Source organism: Nerophis ophidion, linkage group LG03 (genome assembly GCF_033978795.1).
Source record: "Nerophis ophidion isolate RoL-2023_Sa linkage group LG03, RoL_Noph_v1.0, whole genome shotgun sequence".
Lineage (NCBI taxonomy): Eukaryota > Metazoa > Chordata > Actinopteri > Syngnathiformes > Syngnathidae > Nerophis > Nerophis ophidion.
In genome coordinates, this window is record NC_084613.1 from 51,282,648 (window position 1) to 51,301,274 (window position 18,627).

The following is an 18,627-nucleotide window of genomic DNA, read 5'->3' on the forward strand; positions in this document are numbered from 1 at the left end:
TCCACCGGACTATAAGACGCACATATATATCACACAGAAAGATTTTGTAAATGATTATTTATGCACCTTAATTATTTCCAAACGATGTTTGTAACGCAGCAGTATAACGATTGGCTAAGAAAAACAGACGTCAGCGAAATGGACTTATTGTACTTGTTGCAATAACAATAAAGACCTACCTACCTAGCTGCGGAAGGTAGCTCTCCAATCAGCGAAACAAACGTTGACGTTTTGGTGAATTTACAAAACTGAAACAATACAAAAAATGCCATTGTGAGTTAATATTACTAACACAGACACAAGTAAATGTATTAGTATATTAGTTAATACTAACTACGCTAGCTTCGTTACATTACAACAGTCCATCTCAAATAGTGAGACGGGCTCCCCCTGGGGATGGGGGTCGCGGAGCAATGCCAGTGGGGGCCAGTGTGACCTTGGTGAACATGCTTTTTTGCCATAACAGAATATGATGTGTAGCACTTGGTTTCACTGTAACCACGGTGGGAGACGAGGAAAGACCAGTGTGTTGTTTCCTTTATTGTTAATCAGCTTAAAATGTTATGCAGAGGTATGGTCGTAACAATTTCATAGACAAATTATATTATTTATAGTCACAGTGGAGAGTGGGGGGATGCAAAATATTTTCTTCTTCCTAAAGGGGCGTAACAGAAAATATTTGACAAGAACTGCATAACAGCAACACTAACAAATATGCATGAAAACAGTCCTACGGATATCACACATGTTGCGTCCAGAAAATGTCACAAATAAGACCCTTTTAACTTTTATTGACAATATTAGGCTAACAACAGGTTCAATTCCAACACATATTATTTCTCATGCACACACGTCTTTTTCTCCCGCACACAACACTTCTCATTCTCAGTCAATAATTTTGTCCTGCACTTCAGGCACATTAACACAAGCATGTTGTTTACTTATAATCCTTACCGAACAGTTTTTTTTTTACATGATAGCTCTCTAGTCCCATGTCCCGAACAACTGAAAAGGTTTGCAAATAATAATAACGTACACTGCCGCAAATTGTTCAGAAGCTGCACAGTCAATCTTCACAAAGGCATTTTCCTCTTGTTATAAGTAAAACTCCAATTAAAAGTAATCTGATGATTGTGAATGATTAGTTCCAGTGTAGAAAAAGATGTTGTTGTCGTCACTTCACTGGAAGGAAACACAGTATCTAGTCAACAACAGCTGCAGTTGCTCCTTCTGGAGACAGTTCCCCTTAGTGTTTTAGAAGAGAATTACAAGTTTGGCGCCACCCCCCACAAAAAAACTATAAATAAAACAAGGCGCCGTCGGGGGGGACGCAATACGAGAGTATAGTCCATGCTTTACAGAAGTTCTTGGGCAAGACCTTTTACCCACTTGCTCCCAGTGCCAGCCACACTGGTTTAAATGTACCATAAAAGTGTAAATAATGGGTTTCACAATGTAAAGCGCTTTGAGTCTCTCGAGAAAAGCGCTATCTAAATATAATTCCAAATTCACACAAGTCCTGTATTGTCAGTTGTGTCACAATGACGTTACATACAAATAGCTGGACAAAGGTTTTTCAGTTATCTCTATAGATAATTACTCCTAAAGAACCATTTCTAAAAGTCCATGTAATACATTTATTTGTTCATTTTTAGCCAACAGCTTTGCTATCTGACAGTTTCGGAGGTTTGAGGTACCAAAACTTTTTTTTTTTTTTTTAAAGGTATGAGAACGTAGTTAACCTTATTCCAGCTAAATTGTTTTTAGGAGTAAAGTTCAACAGTAATTTAAAATGGAATACAGCACTTTAAAGGGGAACTGCACTTTTTTATTCTATTTGCCTATCGTTCACAATTATTATGAGAAACAAGAAGACATATGCATTTTTTTATGCGTAGTAACTTGTAAATAAACATAAATGATAGTCCTCTTACAATGGAGTCAATGGGAAATCCTATTTTCTGGCCAAAAAGCCCTCTAAAACAGCATCCAAAAAGCAGCAACAATATTCTATTTACGTTTTGTGAACCTAAATTGTAAGTAAGCATTGGTGATTATTATAAGTACTAACCAGACAAACAATTTTTAGTGACGCAATATCTCAAAGACCTGAAAACCTTTGTGCTTGTATGTTGACATCATCAGCTGGTGAGCTGCAAAGTTCGTTCTAGATAATAAATAATGCCTCTCACCTGGACAGTAGAATAATGAAGACATAATCCAACAAAATGGTCAACTTTGACATCCAATTTAAACACGAAAGACACAAAAAGCTGCTTGGTTCCACCTCGGGCTGGGCGATATGGCAGAAAACTATATCACATTATATGTTTTTTATATTGATGGATATCGATACTTATTGATACTTTTTATGACTTCTTTAAGCCTGCCAATAAATACAGTAAAACAATTTCCGACTTACCAAGGGTGCTATTTATCAGTGGAGAGCGTGTCTGGTAGCCAGGTAGGATGAGTGTATCTGAAGTAATAAAATAATTTAAGTAGATTTGAAGGTAGTTGCAGATTTGAGATACTAGAATTATAAGCTATTGAACACTACACACAGTAGTTTGGGAAACTACTCATTAAAACTGACACATTGGAAGTGTCAAGATGTTGCTGCATCGGCTGCATTAAAACCAACAAAACTAAAGACAAGTTTTTGTTATTGAGTTGATATATCAAGAAGTTTCTCTTCTCACTCCATGCAGTGAATCTACAGTGAGACAGAAAGACGACGCAATAAAACTTGGTAGTCGATACTATTGTGTGATTAGCTGTTAGCGTGTCCCTCCCACTGCTTAATGAATACTGTTAACTAGTCGGTTATAAGTGTGTCCCTCTTATTGGTCAGTGACACTTCCTGATTTCTGTTTTCTGGGTTCCCAAAGCGCGAGTGACTTTATGAAACAAATCTTATCAAACACATTTTATATTCATATTATTTGTCCATCACGATATATATATTGATACCGTTTTATTAGCCCAGCAGTAACTCCAGCCTCCTGTTTTCCCAAGGATGGAGTCATTCCTCATCTAAACGTGAGTCTAACAACATCCCAACAGTCAGCATCCTAATGACAACAGACCTTGCACAGTAAGTGATGTGTTATTATGTTTATTGGCGCTCATAAAGTCTGCAGTGAGTTGTATTCAGTCATGTTGTCGAAGGAAAAATTTAACGTTGTGACACGTTTTTTTTAGTTAATGCGTTGCTGTAAACCTAAAATTAGGGCTACAACAATTAATCGACAATGTCGACAATAAAATGTGTCGTCGCCAATTATATTTGTCGAGAATAATTGTGACGTCATCACTTGTGTTTTTCCGGGCGGAAGAATGTGGGTCACTCGATTAAACATCACCAGTGATAACATGTCAAGTGTGAGGATATTTCCTCTTATTCTTGTTAAAACATTTTACAAAGCGGACCTTGTTTTTATGGCAGTACATCTGTGATACGCGAGCATTTAAAACGGAGACATGATGTCGGACGTCTGGAGGGAGAATGCGATCTCAACCTCAGTAAGAGGGTTAGCTTCTACCTTGCTAGCCAGCTAACAAGTGTCTGACAAAGTTGTGTGAAAAATAACTTTGACTATCAGTTTAGCCAAAGTCACCCAGCTAAACTTTGTATTGGGGCTGGGCAATATATCGATATACTCGATATATTGCGGGTTTGTCTCTGTGGGATATAGAAAATGACTATGTCATGATATTCGAGTATATGTTCTCAAGCAGTTGCTTTTAGCTGCTGGCATTACACTACAGGCTCTCCTCGCTCTATCTTGTCTTTCTTTCTAACAGACAGCAAGCGCATCTTCTTACACACGTCACATACTGTCACGTCAAACGTCACATACGCATACGCCTTCGCGGAGCAGAGAGGTAGCAGACTGGGTAACGTTAGCTGTGATGCTAGTGGTAATACGAGCGAGAGAAGGTGTGAATCTGGTAACAAATGAAGGAAGAATTAATTCCTAAGAAAAACAGCAGGGGGTCCATCGTCTGGCGATGGTTTGGATTCAAGTGGGAATATGTCAAACAGACAACTGTAATTTGTCAAGTGTGAGGCAATAGCGTTGCTATAAAAAGTAGCATTACTGCTATTATGTAGAATCATTTGAAAAGTCACTCTGTAGAGAATGAAGAGTGCTTACTCCGTTATTCAACATCTCCATTCGGTGCAACACACCCACACCATCAAAATGCCGAGGCAAACCTTTCCACATAAGCACCGTATGAAAATGCTTTAGATTTTTTTAGTTGTGATTTCCTTCTCTGCATTAAAGCTTAAAATGAGCATACCTGTATTTTAATGCAGTATGAAGAAGAATGTTTTAATGTAGACACATAGAATCATCATACTGCTGTGATTATATGTATTAAGTGTTAATTCAAGGCAAAATATCGAGATATATATCGTGTATCGCGATATGGCCTAAAAATATATTTCGATATAAAAAAAAAGGCCATATCGCCAAGCCCTACTTTGTATACATCAATTCAAGTATGTTTTAAAGCAGTGTCAGTTTGCAATGTCGTCAAAAAGGCACTTTAACAAAGGCGAACCGTGCATGCGCGCGTGCGCACCCAAACACACAGAGAGAGACAGACAAGCACCAATGCAGAGGTATCATAAGATTAGAGATACAATCTATTAAAAAGCCAACATTTTAAGAATGAATAAAATATATAATTGTACACATTGAGTCTATTAGAGTGCTAAAATTGCTATGAGTTAATCAATAGTGTTAAAGCGCTTTGAGTGCCTTAAATGTAAAAAAGCGCTAAACAAGTATAACCCATTTATACCTGTGTGCAGCTTTTTAAAGACCACAAAATGCTTATTTTCTCTTTAAGGAAGATAGATTTTGTGTTTTGCTGTTTGTTTTCATTGCAGCTATTTTTTCTGTGTTTTTTAATACATACACGTTTTTTAGCACTTTACCTTTCCTTTGTTTTAAATGGACAACATTTTATTAGTCATTTTAATTGTTGTAACAGCTGAATGAGCAGCACAGTTACAGTATAAACACATAATAAAGGAATTTGACATCTTTGTTGTTAATGAGCACATGCCTAAAATAACTTAAGCTGCATTTAGAAGTCGATGGAAAATTTCGAGTCATTATATATGTGTAGACTTTATTATGTGATTAGTCAACTAATCGTTAAGATAATCGTTGACTAATCGACTATCAAAATATTCTAGTTGCAGCTCTGTTTAAAATGATCAAGATACATAAATAATAGTGCTAAATGGTATATGGGTTGTACTTGTATAGCGCTTTTCTACCTTCAAGGTACTCAAAGCGCTTTGACACTACTTCCACATTCACCCATTCACACATACATTCACACACTGATGGAGGGAGCTGTCATGCAAGGCGCTAACCAGCACCCATCCGGAGCAAGGGTGAAGTGTGTTGCTCAGGACACAACAGACGTGACGAGGTTGGTACTAGGTGGGGATTGAACCAGGGACCCTCAAGTTGCGCACGGCCACTCTCTCAACTGCGCCACGTACATGTTATTATGAAATTGCTAATTACTACATTACATATATACAAACCCTGTTTCCATATGAGTTGGGAAATTGTGTTAGATGTAAATATAAACTGAATACAATGATTTGCAAATCCTTTTCAACCCATATTCAAATGAATGCACTACAAAGACAAGATATTTTATGTTCAAACTCAAACTTTTTTTTTTTTGCAAATAATAATTAGCTTAGAATTTCATGGCTGCAACACGTGCCAAAGTATTGAAAAAGGGCATGTTCACTACTGTGTTACATCACCTTTTCTTTTAACAACACTCAATAAATGTTTGGGAACTGAGGAAAGTAATTGTTGAAGCTTTGAAAGTGGAATTCTTTCCCATTCTTGTTTTATGAAGAGCTTCAGTCGTTCAACAGTCCGGGGTCTCCTCTGTCGTATTTTACACTTCATAATGCGCCACACATTTTCGCTGGGAGACAGGTCTGGACAGCAGGCGGGCCAGGAAAGAAGCCGCACTCTTTTTTTAGGAAGCCACGCTGTTGTAACACGTCCTGAATGTGGCTTGGCATTGTCTTGCTAAAATAAGCAGGGGCGTCCATGAAAAACATGGCGCTTAGATGGCAGCATATATTGTTCCAAAACCTGTATGTACAAACCCCGTTTCCATATGAGTTGGGAAATTGTGTTAGATGTAAATATAAATGGAATACAATGATTTGCAAATCCTTTTCAACCCATATTCAGTTGAATGCACTACAAAGACAAGATATTTGATGTTGAAACTCAAACTTTTTTTTTTTTGCAAATAATAATTAACATAGAATTTCATGGCTGCAACACAGGCCAAAATAGTTGGGAAAGGGCACGTTCACCACTGTGTTACATCACATTTGCTTTTGACAACACTCAATAAACGTTTGGGAACTGAGGAAACTATTTTTACGAAGCCACGCTGTTATAACACTTGTCTTGCTAAATTAAGCAGTGGCGTCCATGACAACGTTGCTTGGATGACAACATATGTTGCTCCAAAGCCTGTACGGACCTTTCAGCATTAATGGTGCCTTCAGAGATGTGTAAGTTACCCATGCCTTGGGCACTACACCCCCATACCATCTCAGATGCTGGCTTTTGAACATTGAGTCTATAACAATCCGAATGGTTATTTTCCTCTTTGTTCTGGAGGACACAACGTCCTCTGTTTCCAAATATAATTTGAAATGTGGACTCGTCAGACAACAGAACACCTTTCCACTTTGCATCAGTCCATCTTAGGTGAGCTCGGGCCCAGCCAAGCCGGCGGCGTTTCAGAATATTGTTGATAAATGGATTTGGCTTTGCATAGTAGAGTTTTAACTTGGACTTACAGATGTAGCAACCAACTGTAGTTACTGACAGTGGTTTTATGAAGTGTTCCTGAGCCCATGGGGTGATATCCTTTACCCACTGATGACGGTTTTTGATGCAGTACCGCCTCAGGGATCAAAAGTCCGTAATATCATCGCTTACGTGCAGTGATTTCTCCAGATTCTCTGAACCTTTTGATAATTTTTCGGACGGGAGATGGTAAAATCCCTAAATTCCTTGCAATAGCTCGTTGAGAATTGTTGTTCTAAAACTGTTCGACAATTTGCTTACAAAGTGGTGACCCTCGCCCAATCCTTGTGTGTGAATTACTTAGCATTTCATGGAAGCTGCTTTTATACCCAATCATGGCACCCAACTGTTCCCAATTAGCCTGCACACCTGTGGGATGTTCCATATAAGTGTTGATGAGCATTCCTCAACTTTACCAGTATTTATTGCCACCTTTGCCAAACTCTTTGTCACATGTTGCTGGCATAAAATTTTAAAGTTAATGACTATTTGCAAAAAAAAAATGTTTTTATCAGTTTGAACATCATATATGTTGTCTTTGTAGCATATTCAACTGAATATGGGTTGAAAATTATTTGCAAATCATTGTATTCAGTTTATATTTACATCTAACACAATTTCCCAACTCATATGGAAACAGGGTTTGTACTTTCAGCATTAATGGTGCCTTTACAGATGTGTAAGTTACCCATGCCTTGGGCACTAATGCACCCCCATACCATCACAGATGGTGGCTTTTGAACTTTGCGTTGATAACAGTCTGGATGGTTCGCTTCCCATTTGGTCCGGATGACACGTCGAATATTTCCAAAACAATTTAAAATGTGGACTCGTCAGACCCCAGAACACTTTTCCACTTTGCATCAGTTCATCTTGGATGATCTCGTGCCCAGGGAAGCCGGCGGCGTTTCTGGATGTTGTTGATAAATATGGCTTTCGCATTGCATAGTAGAGCTTTAACTTGCACTTACTGATGTAGCGACGAACTGTATTTAGTGACAGTGGTTTTCTGAAGTGTTCCTGAGCCAATGTGGTGATATCCTTTAGAGATCGATGTCGGGTTTTTATCGTCTGAAGGATCGAAGGTCACGGTCATTCAATGTTGGTTTCCGGCCATGCCGCTCACGTGGAGTGATTTCTCCAGATTTTCTGAACCTTTTGATTATATTATGGACCGTAGATGTTGAAATCCCTAAATTTCTCGTAATTGCAAATCTACTGAATATGGGTTGAAATTTATTTGCAAACCATTGTGATCTGTTTATATATACATCCAACACAATTTCCCAACTCATATGGAAACAGGGTTTGTACTTATAGCGTGTGTATAAAACCTTAATAGAGGTGTTTGGATGTTTTTTTAGAGCACTCTATAGGTGGAATAGATCGATTCCTATAGGCTCCATGGTAAACGGATTTTTGATAGCATTTATTTACAATTTAAAATGCATTAAAAAAAAACGTGTTCTTGTCTTACATAAGACGGATGGTAAACCAAAAAAATCCAAAAAAGAGCAGTTCCCCTTTAAACACAAGTTGACAGAGTTTAAATTAAAAACAAAAATAGGTAAAATTGCTGCGGACATCCTTTGACGCTGTGTTTAGACCAGTGGGTGAAGTGTCTCTGGAAGCCGTGAACTTTCATCCACCGTTTGTGCGTACATTTACACAGACTTGACCTGTTTTGAGTTGCAAAGGGAGGGACAGCTTAACAGTACTAACACGATCAAGTGCAAACAGCTGGAAGGCATTAAGTTTGAAATCGGGTTATTTAACAAGTTTGGACAGGAGTACAGGTAGGTCATTTGAAGTTGTATCTACACTGGACTTTCTTGAATTTGCTCCACAGCTACACATATTTCAGCCTTCCATACTTTTGGAGCACATTTTTCATACAATTAAACATCGGTTCTAGGGATGAGAATTAAACGGAATGGTTTTGACATGTAGTCATATTTGTCAAAATGTGTCTTCCATGCCTGCTGCTGCAGAGCACCAAATGTATTTCTTAGCTATTTGAGAGTGGAACTAAAGCAAAAGCAAGTGTCTCCTTTGGGGAAGATAGGTAGAAAATGCCAGGAATGAAGGTTGTGGGTAAAGTAATAGAGTGACCGACCAATCATGCATACGAAACATGTGAAAAGCACAGGGTTAGATAAGAAACAGTGAGGCAGCATTAAAAACATGTACACACCGATTTCCACCACAAGAGAAGCAGAGATAGCTACATATCTCCTGACTGATAAAGCGATGAAGATGTAAAAAATGTTCCCAATGCAGAGTGAAGTGAATACAACTTTAGCTATTAACCGTTCAAAGACAATTTTAACCCATTCATCAATAAACAAAAAACTTTATCATCTGTCTTACTGTAATGACGTTTTTCTGCTCATGTAATATTAAAGTGCGGGAATTGGTGGAGGATCTGCCTTGCGAGCATCATTTATTACAGTGGTGCCCATTATGTTAATCGCGAGCTACCAGTTGATTGCGGAGGGTGTGTCAGTCGATTGCGGAGGGTGTGTCAGTCGATCGCGGAGGGTGTGTCAGTTGATCGCCAGCCAGGCATTAAAAAAATTGTCCTAAAAATTAGCGATCATCAATTTTCACTACATCATTTTGTCACTTGATTGACATTCGCGGGACCCAAGGATCTTGAGAGATGACACTGGGTGCTGCAAGCTCAGTATTAACAAAAAACGACGGAAGGCAAGAAACACTTTTTATTTCAACATCGGAGTCGTTCATGCCATCAAAAGCCTAAAGACCGACCGCACAGCTCCTGTCTTCACAATAAAAGTGCTACTTCATCCTGCCTGCACTAACAAAATAAAAATATCAGAAAGCTAGCGCACATAAGCCAGCAAGCTACGGAGTTTGCCATGAATATATTTCTTGTACAGTGTTTAAAAAAAGAGTATGGAAGCTGGACAAATAAGATACCAAAAACCAATCACTTTCACCTCCTCAATGTAAATTCGAAAATGTAGAAGTAATCAGCACAACTGTGAATCGTGTCTGATTTGAATCAAGGCAAGATATCAAAATAAGGTAATGCACCAATTAATATTTTTTCTTCATGAAATAAAGGATTCTATATTTAATGGTTATGGTTTGAGTTTATTTCAAACGTACATGCAATTACAACATGATACTTGTGTTAAACATGCTTGTATTGTCAGTAAACACCTTTAACATGTTAAGAAAAATGTATGTTTCATAAATAAATAAATATCGGTTATGTATATATACACATATATATATATATATATATATATATATATACACATATATATATATATATATATATATATACACACATACATATACACACACATATATTTATTTTTTTTCCCCACACCCATAATATATATATATATATATATATATATATATATACATATTTATATATACATACATACATACACACACACACACACACACACACATATATATACATATATATATTAGGGGTGTGGGAAAAAATCGATTCAAATACAAATCGAATCAAATACGCTGTGCGATTCAGAATTGATTCTCTTTTCGTTTTTGTATCAATCCAACAAACCACTACACAGCAATACCATAAGAATGCAATCCAATTCCAAAACCAAACCTGACCAAGCAACACTCAGAACCGCAATAATCAGAGCAATTGAGAAAACACAAACACGACACAGAACAAACCAAAAGTAGTGAAACAAAAATTAATATTATCAACAACAGTATCAATATTAGTTGTAATTTCGGCATAGCAGTAATTAAAAATCCCTCATTGACATTATCATTAGACATTTATTAAAAAAAAAAAAAAGAACAATAGTGTCACAGTGGCTTACACTTGCATCCCATCTCATAAGCCTGACAACACACTGTGTCCAATATTTTCACAAAGATAAAATAAGTCATATTTTTGGTTCGTTTAATAGTTAAAACAAATTTCCATTATTGCAATCAGTTGATAAAATATTGTCCTTTACAATTATAAAAGCTTTTTTTTCTTTAATCTACTACTCTGCTTGCATGTCAGCAGACTGGGGTAGATCCTGCTGAAATCCTATGTATTGAATGAATACAGAATCGTTTTGAATCGGAAAAATATTGTTTTTGAATCGAGAATCAAATCGAATTAAAAAAATAGATATATTATCGAATCGTGACCCCATGAATCGATATTGAATGGAATCGTGGGACACCCAAAGATTAGCAGCCCTAATACAGTATATATATACACACACACATATATATATATATATATATATATATATATATATATATATATATATACACGCAAACCCCGTTACCATATGAGTTGGCAAATTGTGTTAGATGTAAATATAAACGGAATACAGTGATTTGCAAATCCTTTTAAACCTATATTCAATTGAATGCACTACAATGACAAGATATTTGATGTTCAAACTCAAACTTTCTTTTTTTTTGCAAATAATAATTAACTAGGAATTTCATGGCTGCAACACGTGCCAAAGTAATTGGGAAAGGGCATGTTCACCACTGTGTTACATCACCTTTTCTTTTAACAACACTCAATAAACGTTTGGGAACTGAGGAAACTAATTGTTGAAGCTTTGAAAGTGGAATTCTTTCCCATTCTTGTTTTATGTGGAGCTTTAGTCGTTCAACAGTCCGGGGTCTCCGCTGTCGTATTTTACGCTTCATAATGCGCCACACATTTTCGATGGGAGACAGGTATGGACTGCAGGCGGGCAAGGAAAGTACCCACGCTCTTTTACTACGAAACCACGCAGTTGTAACACGTGGCTTGGCATTGTCTTGGTGAAATAAGCAGGGGCGTCCATGATAACATTGCTTGGATGACAACATATGTTGCTCCAAAACCTGTATGGACCATTCAGCATTAATGGTGCCTTCACATATGTGTAAATTACCCATGCCTTGGGCACTAATGCACGCCCATACCATCACACATGCTGGCTTTTGAACTTCGAGCCTATAACAATCCGGATGGTTATTTTCCTCTTTGTTCCGGAGGACACCACGTTCTAAATATAATTTGAAATGTGGACTCGTCAGACCACAGAAAACTTTTCCACTTTGCATCAGTCCATCTTAGATGAGCTCGGGCCCAGCGAAGCCAGCGGCATTCCTTAGTGTTGTTGATAAATGGGTTTTGCTTTGCATAGCAGAGTTTTAACTTGCACTTACAGATGTAGCAACCAACTGTAGTTACTGACAGTGGTTTTATGAAGTGTTCCTGAGCCCATGTGGTCATATCCTTTACACACTGATGTCTTTTTCTGATGCAGTACCGCCTGAGGGATCAATGGTCCGTAATATAATCGCTAATGTGCAGTGATTTCTCCAGATTCTCTGAACCTTTTGATAATTTTACAGACTGTGGATGGTAAAATCCCTAAATTCCTTGCAATAGCTCGTTGAGAAATGTTGTTCTCAAACTGTTCGACAATTTGCTTACAAATTGGTGACCCTCACCCCATCATTATTTGTGACTGCTTAGCATTTCATGGAAGCTGCTTTTATACCCAATTATGGCACCCACCTGTTGTCAATTAGCCTGCACACCTGTGGGATGTTCCAAATAAGTGTTTGATGAGCATTCCTCAACTTTATCAGTATTTATTGCCACCCTTCCCAACTTCTTTGTCACTTGTTGCTGGCATGAAATTCTAAATTTAATGATTCTTTGCAAAAAAAAATGAAATATCTCAGGTTGGTTTGATCCGCCCGATTGTAGCGGAGATAGGCGCCAGCGCCCCCCGCGACCCCAAAAGGGAATAAGCGGTAGAAAATGGATGGATGGATGGTTTGATAATGGATCAATGTAGCCGGGCCCCAAAAAGCCATATAAATCTATTCAACTTGAGTGACGCTTTAGTATAACTAAACGTTATGAAGGTGCTGGAATATTTCATACTATTATTCAGAGGCAGCCCAAAATGAATCCTTTATTATTCACAACAGAAACGTGTACATTATCTGACCCAGTTTTTATCTGATGAGTTACATTTCTATATGCTGCAACTCCAAAGTCCATTTATTTAATTTAACTGTTTTTTTTTATGTGGTGGCGTATTTGCCTTTTACGTCAGAAATGATTAATAAAATCAACTTGGTGTGTATTGAGTTACATGTAAATGATGCTACTATGTATGTTCATAATATGGTTTCTCTCATTTCAGATGGAAACAAGGCAGCATTAGCGACTTGGTACAAAGGAAGGTCTGCACACCACAGCAAGCGGCTGCATTGACTGATGCTACCTGAATATGTTGCTAACTGACATTAGGCCACTATCAACGGTGGAGGATGAAGGTTTTAGATAAATGATTCACGTCCTCAACCCTGGTTACACTCTTCCCTAAAGGACCCGTTATACCAACTGATGGAGAGGAAGTACGAGCAAACATTCCAAGCAGTGCAGACTGATGTAAAAGCCACACAGAGCAAATTGCTCTCACTACTGATGTGTGGACAAGTGTAACCACGGAAGCCTACCTTGGCAATACATGCCACTACATTGGAGACGAATGAAATATAAAATCAATCTGCCTTACGACCATGCCACTAGAGGAAACACATTCAGCATCCAACATTGCAGAGTGGTTGGAATAGGTAGTAGACAGGTTTGAAATTCCCCTAAGCAAAATTATTGCTATTGTGCATGTCAAGGGTGCACTTAAAAAAAAAAAAAAATCATTTTTGTAACACTTGCCTTGTTTTATTTGGCAAGTCTAAAGGACATGGTGCCATTATGCTGTTTTTTAAAATAAAGTATTGGAAAGGATAGAAATGTAGTTTGTCTCTTGTATCCAATTAGCAATCGATTAATCGAAGTAACAATCGATAGATTAATCAATTTTCAAATTAATCGTTAGTTGCAGCCCTAATATATATATATATATATATATATATATACATACATATATATATATATATATATATATATATATATACATATATATATATATACATATATATATATATATATATACATATATATATATATATATATACATATATATATATATATACATATATATATATATATATATACATATATATATATATATATATACATATATATATATATATATATATATATATATATATACATATATATATATATATACATATATACATATATATATATATATATATACATATATATATATATATATACACATATATATATATATATATATATACATATATATATATACATATATATATATATATATACATATATATATATACATATATATATATACATATATATATATATATATATACATATATATATATACATATATATATATACATACATATATATATATATATATACATATATATATATATATATATATATATACATATATATATATACATATATATATATACATATATATATATATATATATACATATATATATATATATATATATATATATATATATATATATATATATATATATATATATATATATATATATATATACACTAGGGCTGTGAATCTTTGGGTGTCCCATGATTCAATTCAATATCGATTCTTGGGGTCACGATTCGATAATATATCGATTTTTTTCGATTCGATTCTCGATTCAAAAACGATATTTTCCTGATACAAAACGATTCTGTAATCATTCAATACATAGGATTTCAGCAGGATGCAGGATCTACCCCAGTCTGCTGACATGCCAGCAGAGTAGTAGATTTTTTTTTTAAAAGCTTTTAAAATTGTAAAGGACAATGTTTTATCAACTGATTGCAATAATGTAAATGTGTTTAAACTATTAAACGAACCAAAAATATGACTTATTTCATCTTTGTGAAAACATTGGACACAGTGTGTTGTCGAAGCTTATGAGATGCGATGCAAGTGTAAGCCACTGTGACACTATTGTTCTTTTTTTTTTTTATAAATGTCTAATGATAATGTCAATGAGGGATTTTTAATCACTGCTATATTGAAATTATAACTAATATTGATACTGTTGTTGATAATATCTATTTTTTTTCCACTACTTTTGGTTTGTTCCGTGTCGTGTTTGTGTCTCCTCTCAATTGCTCTGTTTATTGCAGTTCTGAGTGTTGCTGGGTAAGGTTTGGTTTTGGAATTGGATTGCATTGTTATGGTATTGCTGTGTAGTGGTTTGTTGGATTGATAATTAATTAAAAATGAGAATCGATTCTGAATCGCACAACGTAAACGATTCGATTCGTATTCGAATCGATTTTTTCCCACACCCCTAATATATACACACAAGTGTTTAAGAAGATTCACTCACTCATTAGCAAAGCCATTGTAGTATGTAGCGGTGAGACTCACTCCAAGCTCCCTTAAGATGATCCAACAGAGATCATGGACCACTGCAGCACGGTGAGTTTTCTGTCAAGGTTGACTCAGGGGGGTTCAACCCATTCACCACAGGTCTAAGAGGCAACAATGGAGTAGTGGGGATTTGAGAGCACGAGATACGCGTGGATGGACAGTAATCAATAACTTCTAGCCAAATTGACACGTGGCTGATGTATACAGCAGTATATGGGGTAGTAGGGCAAACAACACACAGACACACACACCTGCAAAACTAGCTGATAGTGCACTTCGAATGGCCATGTATCTGCATTCAGATGCTTAGAGTGTATGGGTATGTGTGTGAGGAGGAGGTACCATCCATCACTGCAGCAGACATACATTAATCCCTCCCTGCATTCTTGAGAATGTGACGCCAACAGGATTCTGCCCTTGTGGCCCCCCACACACTTATAGCCCCCAGAAGCGGCTTTCCTTGCGGCGCAGCAAAAACTTTAGTCAGAAATGTGGCGCCACTACGGAAGCTGATGGATTACTGGCACGTCATGTGAAAATGGAAGACCATAGAGCAGGTAATGGATATAGTCAAGACGTGTTTATGTTAACCTGGCAATGGTGCTCCTCTTTAAGGCCCATTAAAAAAGGACCAATGTGCAGATCAAAGCCAGCCCAAGCAACAAGAATGGATCGATATAGAATTCATAATAAGCACATCTCCTGAGGCTCTCTGTCCGATAAAATTATGTAGTTGAGTAATAAAAGTAAAGACATCTGGCAGGTCAGAATAACGGTTGCTTGCTCAGCACTTTCACCAGTCACTTATGGCAAAATCTTAACGCAGTGAGTGAGTGAAAGACAAGATGACGTTGAAAGGCTATCATTGCCGCCACACATTGAAAATAAGTTGTTAGGGTTTTTTTACTTAAAATTAATTCAAGTAATATAATATATTATAGCCCCCAGAGAAAATACACAACGTGCGACACAATTTTTTACTTTTATTACCAATCTTATGATAACAAATGGCACAACATTTACAACAGGTATTACTTGTACCGGTGTACACACATTTGTCTCTGTGAGTCCGCGCTTCTCCGCCGAACACACAGCACTTCCTCATTCTCCGCCATCACCTTTCAGGCACGAAGGGTGTGTTTGCAAACATTAGAAAATTGACATCAAGTCCAAACCACACAAACATAAGATATACCTGTGGACAGCTATCTACAAAATGTGCACATATTAAGAGGAGAGAAGCAGCTTGTAAGAAGAGAAAGTTCAACTGGAGCAGCACGAAGCAAATGTGACATCATGCTTGCTGAGGCTCGCCTCTTTCATCAAGGAAATTGAGGGACAGAAGTTAAACATGTTATAATATTCCAAAAGAATATTAGAGAAGTTGCTAAAAGTTTTTAATTTTGAAAAAAGTCATTAAAAGTCTCTAGAACAGGGGTGTCAAACGTACGGCCCGCGGGCCGGATCAGGGCTGCGAACAGGTTTTATCCGGCCCGCGGGATGAGTTCGCTATGTATACAAATTAGCCTGAAATTTTTGAATAAAAGAAACAGCTCTTCTACATGTGTCTAAAAGTGCAAATTGTTTATATCACAACCCTCAGTGTAACCTGTATGGCTGTTGAACAAGTATGCCTTGCAGTCGCTTGCGCGTTGAGTCAGCATCTGCACACTAGATGTGGCCGGCCGGCACTCAGATAGCATAGTATTAAAGCGACGACATGGTCGAGAGGACGTTTTAAGGCATTGCCATCACGGCACGCCCTCAATATTGTTGCCCGGGTGAAAATCTGAGAATGTTATCCTGGGGAGATTTCTGGGAGAGGCACTGAAATCCGGAAAACGTCCCAGAAAAATGGGGGGGTTGGCAAGTATGTAGCTGAGCCACATCAGAGTGATGCAAGAGCCGCATGCGGCTCCGGAGCCGCGGGTTGCCGACCCCTGATCTACATGTATGGCTGTTGAGCAAGTATGCCTTGCAGTCGCTTGTCTGTGTCTGCAAAAGCCTTAAACAACATGTGAATGGGCTGGTAAGCTGTTTGTTACGGTTGTAGAGGGCGCTTAACGCATTGTTATCATAGCACGCCCTTAATATTGTTGTTTGGGTGAAAACCAGCAGACAGTCGAGAGAATGGTTGCTCTGAAACTCGGTAGTCTCCCGGAAAAATTGAGATGTTTGGCAAATGTGATGTTGTCAAGCAGCATTCAAATAAAACTTGCGGGCCGCACTAATATTAAATTTTCATATTAAGGTGCGGGCCGCGTGTTTGAGACCCTTGGTTAATACATAGAACAAAGCAAAAGAAACTTTGTACGCTCGGTTATTTCATTTTAAATTTCAAAAGAGTTTTGTGGCTCCCATAGTTTTCTTTATTTTGTGAAACGGGTCAAAATGGCTCTTTGAGTGGTAAAGGTTGCCGACCCCTGCTGTAGATTATGGTACATATGTACAAAATAAACCACACGATGTTAGTACATCAATCGAGGAAAATGATCAAACTACATACATGGCATACTGTTTTTTGATTTTGGTATTTTTTTATATTGATTGATTGAAAATGAACACAATTGAGTTGACTGATGAACATTATCACATCATTCATTCAGAAAATATAAATAACGACAAATAAAGATTGAATACTATTAACCGCAACATGTAAGAGTAAAAAAACAACAACATTATGATTCGTACATTTTCAAAATGTGCTTCTTCTATTTTTAAACACAGAAAACAATCTGAAGGTGTCTTTATTTTTAAGTTATTGTGCCGGCCCACTTTGGAGTAGATTTTTCTCCATGTGGCCCCCGATCTAAAATGAGTTTGACACCCCGGCTCTAGAATGACACTTGAAAAATGTTCAAAATACATTGTACAATAAGTACCAACAATTGAATATATGGCTAAACGTTATAAAAATATATATTAATAGTAGGGATGTCACAGTATGAACATTTCTTATCACGGTTATTTTGACGAAAATTATCACGGTTGTCATTATAATCACAGTACTTTTAAATGTGCTCAAATTGTTCTAAAACTACTTATACTGAAATCCTTTAACCAAGTTTTATTTAAAAAACAAACACAAACAACACATTCAAAATGTATGCATGTACCTCAAGTAGAAAGTTAAATGTACATATGAAAGCAACACAAGCATTATAAACAAAGTAATATGGCTGAAACAAAATAATACTGTAAATAAATAAAAATAAATGTGAAAATATCGCAAGATGGCACGGCACCTTATGGACATAGGACGTAGCTGCACTTTTTGTCCGTATAAATACAGATAGGGTTTATGTATGAGGTCTAGTCTTATACAATTGTGGGCAAATTAATAATCTAGATAGTATTTATCAATATTGAAATCACGATTATTAATCATGATTAGGGGTGTAACAGTGCACA

General features: G+C 36.9%; 1 protein-coding gene and 1 long non-coding RNA gene across 6 annotated transcripts in view; one reads left to right on the top strand and one right to left on the bottom strand.

Annotated features, from left to right (window-relative positions):
• Positions 1-13,677, top strand: part of LOC133549776 (uncharacterized) — a 107,456-nt gene extending 93,779 nt beyond the window's left edge. Inside the window, exons 5-6 of the long non-coding RNA XR_009806176.1 lie at positions 3,019-3,097; positions 13,067-13,677. This is a non-coding gene — a long non-coding RNA (uncharacterized LOC133549776). The remainder of the gene's footprint in view (positions 1-3,018; positions 3,098-13,066) is intronic.
• tiam2a (TIAM Rac1 associated GEF 2a) overlaps positions 1-18,627 on the bottom strand; it is a 262,182-nt gene that overhangs the window by 137,093 nt on the left and 106,462 nt on the right. Inside the window, exon 2 of one of the 5 annotated variants that reach the window (XM_061895542.1) lies at positions 184-248. The exons of 3 other annotated variants lie outside the window; for them this stretch is intronic. The gene's annotated coding sequence lies outside the window, so the exon portion shown is untranslated. Of the gene's footprint in view, positions 1-179; positions 249-18,627 lie in introns of all 5 variants that reach the window. One more of the 5 variants, XM_061895543.1, reaches the window with a different exon arrangement.